Below are 5000 nucleotides of genomic sequence, written 5' to 3' on the forward strand. Positions count from 1 at the left end.
CACACTTTAAAATCACAATGTAATCTTTACTTCGTCAAAAACAGAATCACAGTTCCACCATGATCGTCACGTAGTCACGCAACGTTCTCATTTGCTTGTTTGTTCGTGTTGTTGTCTGACTTTATGCACCAGTCAAAGTAAATTCCCGCCCACCCCAACCCGGGCCATAGCGGGAACTTAAACTTATTTTCACTCGACTTTGATTCCCCAGCAGGCGGGGAGAGCGCAAAAATTCACGATCTTCACCTACGAGATCGGGGAGTAAGCGGGGACTTGACTGTAGCCCCCCCCCCCCCCCCAACTTTTAGACGACTCAGATCTTTAGGGGAACACGAAAAACAACTAATAAAGAAATGTTCTCACGCGTTGCTAAATTTTACAAAATCGACGGCAAAATTCTGGAAGCAGAGCAGAAGATGTCCGCGAGTTTTCACCGTGTGCACACTCGAAAATAACAGGACAGGAGAATAACGACAAAAATTGAAACAAAAAAATTTGGAAGACCGAGAGCGAGGACATAGAAATACCTTTTTTTGTATTCTCGCAATTTTAGTCCCAACAGTGAAACTTAGACGCGAAGCTTTTTATGCAAAGGTTTGATAGTGTTTCCATTTTTTTTGATGACGTGAAATGAAAAATTATGAAAACTCTGCGAGGTGCGATGAATGAAAAATGCTGCTGAGTCTGGTCAGCTGTCAAGTGCGTCGTTCATGTCTGTTCCTCAGAGAAACAAAAGCTTTCAACAACAGTCATCAATATCCCGCATTGATTACCGACAGATCATGAATCATTTAAACTTTCTTCGACTATTTATTTTTGTTTCTCAGAAACATTATTTTGCACCCGTCTTAAAGCGCCCATATTTAAATCATTTGTCGTCTACTCATGTTATTTCAGATATATCCAACCAATTGCTGCAGTTGTTTTAAAATTTTGCCATCGAAAATTAGTGAAATATCCGCTACGCGACTTTTTTAAAATTTGAATCGATGATAAATTTTAATTATGAGGAACACACATCTTTCATTTACGAGCGAGGGTTATAATTACACGACCATTTTTCATAATACCGCTTATTTTCAGGAAGCTGTTTCCTTTTCAGTTATCAAAGACACAAATGTAAAAAGTTATTATAGAAAAGTTTTAACCAGAAATTTCAAGGAAGCGATAAATCGAAGTTTTAACTTTCATCGAATTCGAAAGGCAATTAAATCTGTCCAAGAGCATTATATTTCAATAGAAACTGGCGTGAAAATGAGCATTAGTGCGCTTCGACCGGATGTAACGATCTTACCTTCAATTTCTGGACGACAGAAAAATCCTCCGTTTTCTCTCTCGTATCACAAAAAAAAAGCTTTTCAACAACGAAGCACAGACCCAAGATAAATAAAATTGGTTAATGATTCAATCACGTGACACTGATGTTTATTTATGACATCTCTGTTAGGCGCAGCCTGAGTCGGCTGTGTTCGCAGGCTACCGTCCCGCCCATTCCCCTCCCTCCCCAGCCTGAGTCCTCTTTCTTTTGGTCAACACCAAAAACACGGACTCTGGCCACAGCCAAAGCAGCATACAATACAATACAATGCAATTGTTGGTTTTCACTCACAAAAGAAAACTTTTGCATAATAGAGTTAAATTCACTGAGGATTTGGTGGGGGCTCCAACATCGCCGCCGTTTCTTTGCTTAGGGGCTCCAACATGGCGGCTTTGGCGTCATGTGAAAACCGAGACTACAACACAGATAAGCTAAGAAATTGCAAACTTGATATGGAAGAGGGTAAAATTATGTGACAAATTGTGCTATGAAGATAAAAATTCACGTAAGAGTTTACCTCGTAATGTTCTTTTAAAAGTATTAAGGGATTCACTTAGCTTAAGATTACTTTCTAGACTATTCCATAATGACACTGTTCGATGAAAAAAGGTCCTTTGTCCTGGAGTGGTCTTAAAAAGAGGAATATTTAACAGTGGCGAATTTCGCGTCTCGTGGCCACTTATCTCCGCTCGCGTGAAAAAAAGTGAGGAAACGTAAACGGGAACTTGTCCATTCATGCATTTGAAAGCAAGCACAGCGTCACGATAGTACAGTTGCGATTTAACTGGCAGTCACCGTAACTCTTTAAGACTGGGGTCACGTGACCGAGCTTTCTGGTATTACTGATTATTCGGGCAGCGAAATTCTGCACTGTTTGGAGCTTGAGAAGGTGAGTAGTCACTGCGTTTGACCAGACCAACGAACAATCAAACAATTTGCTGAAAACTAAGGCGTTGATTATTATTATTAGAGTGTTTTTATCAAACATACGCTTAGCACTAGTTAGTGTTTCAGGCATTTCGAAACTGCTTTCAAAAGGCTTCTGCATGGCCTTGACCAAATCCCACTCTGCTCACTTAAGATACCTAGTAACATTATCTCCCTAGTCCTCCAAGTAATTTACCGGTCTTCTCTTGATACCGGCGAATGGCCTCTTAACTGGAAGCATGTCTTAGTATCACCAGTCTTCAAGAAGGATCTCGTTCAAATCCCTCAAAGAACCGACCATGCAATCGCATCGACTCGTGTTCGCTGTAAAACTCTTGAGCACATTTTAAATTATCATCTGAAAAAGTAGAGATGGCGCAGTGGTGAGAGCACTCTCCTCCCACCAACTTGGCCCGGGTTCGATTCCCAGACTGGCGTCATATGTGGGTTGAGATTATTGGTCATCTACTCTGCACCGAAAGGTTTTCCCCTCTCCTCAAAAACTAACTCGCACACTATTCGAGAAGAGTAGGGGATGAAGTCCCCGGTGTTGTGGCTGTCCTGTTCTCTCCAGCAGAAGTGACCGGCTTGGCGGTGATGGCTCTAAAAAGACTTATGGTGTATGAGGCCACCAAACCAGAAACAGCCATGCACAAATCAAAATGGGACTTTGTGGAGTGCTGGAATATGTAGAGGTAGATTCCCTGATCAAAGCATCTACGACTGAATTTTACAAAAACAAAATCATAAGTGCTGATTAAAAAATAATTGATGTGTTATAAAAATACAAGAAGGATCTGTGTAATGCTGTGAAGGACCAAACTTCGAAGCAATCTGTTGTTCAAGCCCCGTCACGTTTTTGCAATGGATGAGACGGAGCGTACTAAGATCTTACCAAGCATCTAGTTTCCTTAGCACCAAAACCTGTTTTAATACAATCTTTTCAAACCGTAGCCATGTGCAGTCATTGAGTCTCTAGGGCATTAATCGTACAGTTTAGGCAATTAGGGCGTGTTTTTTCCAACAGCTGACATCTGATAGACACACTGTAAATCAATTCTATGACTGTAAGCCACGTTTTACCCGAATTCAGGGCACATTGACTTTACGACTGTGAATCATCATGTCGGATGAGGAATCAGTTGGGGTAAGTAAGTTAGCAAGCCTTTTGCTCAGTTGCCTTTACAAAATGTTTTTTTTTTCGTTGACCTTAGAATACAGATGGAAGGTTTATATATCAGGGTGGAAAAACGTACTTTGGCTCTGGTGAAATTTCTGGGGACTTCACCCTAAAAGTGTTAGGTGAGATAAAACCACGTTCTCATCAAGTGAAGGATGCAGTGCAGTGGGTGTGTGTTTGCTCTTCAGTCACTCGTGGAGTTTTGGAATCAAGGTAGGAAATTCTCCTTAAATATTAAGAAACCGTTGTAATATTAATTTGGCAATGGTTTAGCTCTAGGCCACTGCATGCTGAATGAGACTGGAGCCACGTGGTACTGAATCGCCAGTCAGCTTGTTGCTATTTAGAGAGCTTTTAAAAAAAAAGTTTCTAAGTATTAAGTGTATTGTACATCTCATTTGAATTAAAACTTTCTCTTTTTTTTGGAAAATCGATCTGCCAAAATGTTGATAAACAAACTTTAAAAGTTTAAAAGAAGTGCTTCCTGATTTTCTTCAGAGGATAGAAGACCACAACTGGGATCACGTTTTTCTGTGCAAATAAAATATTTGAGAATTTTTTTTGTTCTTTCTACAATGCTATTTTATGCGACATTTTGCAATAGCAATTTAGTGGTCGTCTAGTGGTGTTCAAGAAGATGGGATATTTCAATGTCTTGGCATCTTGGACATTTTTTTCGGAGTGTTTTGTCGTTTTTATCGAAATAGACCATTATCATTCATTGACGTCCCTTTAGCCTTCTGTGTTGTTTGTCATTCATAAGCAACTATGCGTGACACAAACAGAATAACATATCTTCAAATCCCGTCTGAGTTTTAGCAAGAGAGTATGAAAGTAAGAGATGGTAATGCCTCATATTGGCCCTATTCCCATCGTAATCCCTCTTAAGTTATTTTTAGATCTCCTGCGAGATCCGGTATTCCCACGAAAGTTAACTGATAGCCAATCATATGTCCCCATTTGTACCAATGTTGACAGCTGAGCGAATTCCCACGCAATGATTTGCATCAATCGTGAAAATGGGAACATATGATTGGCTATCAGTTAATCCTCGTGGGAATACCGGATCTCGCAGGAGATTTAAAAATAACTTACGAGAGATTACGATGGGAATAGGGCCAATATGAGGGATTACCTCTCTTACCTTCATACTCTCTTGGTTTTAGAAAGGACAACGGCTAAGTCAACAACGTCACTTCAAAATATAATTTAGCTCTATCGTATAAATATTTCGCGATTATCACCTTGAACAATAGGGACGAACTATCATATAACTGGATTTATTATATAGATACTGATGAAATACCAGGATTTCTCCGTTTACCAAAAAATCATATCTTCACCGCGCGCAGTGAACGAACACGATTAGCCAATAAAACGCGAACTTCCTCTTCATTGTAAGGTTCTTTTGTGCTTTAATATAATTCTTCTCTACTACATTAACATTTTTATTGCAAATTTTACATTATCATGATTTGCTTTTCATAACTTTCATATCTTGTTTCATGTTACACAACATGCGTGTTTTTAGCGGTTGGTGACCACTTTTTCATCATCATGATTTCGAAAATGAGT

The 5000-nt window shown here is 39.6% G+C and overlaps 1 protein-coding gene across 1 annotated transcript in view; it reads right to left on the reverse strand.

Annotated features, from left to right (window-relative positions):
- The window catches only part of LOC138030341 (octopamine receptor beta-2R-like), a 9193-nt gene extending 7800 nt beyond the window's left edge, over nucleotides 1-1393 (reverse strand). The window contains exon 1 of the mRNA XM_068878270.1: nucleotides 1295-1393. The gene's annotated coding sequence lies outside the window, so the exon portion shown is untranslated. The remainder of the gene's footprint in view (nucleotides 1-1294) is intronic.
- Nucleotides 1394-5000: the final 3607 nt, after the last annotated feature.

Source organism: Montipora capricornis, chromosome 2 (genome assembly GCF_036669925.1).
Source record: "Montipora capricornis isolate CH-2021 chromosome 2, ASM3666992v2, whole genome shotgun sequence".
Lineage (NCBI taxonomy): Eukaryota > Metazoa > Cnidaria > Anthozoa > Scleractinia > Acroporidae > Montipora > Montipora capricornis.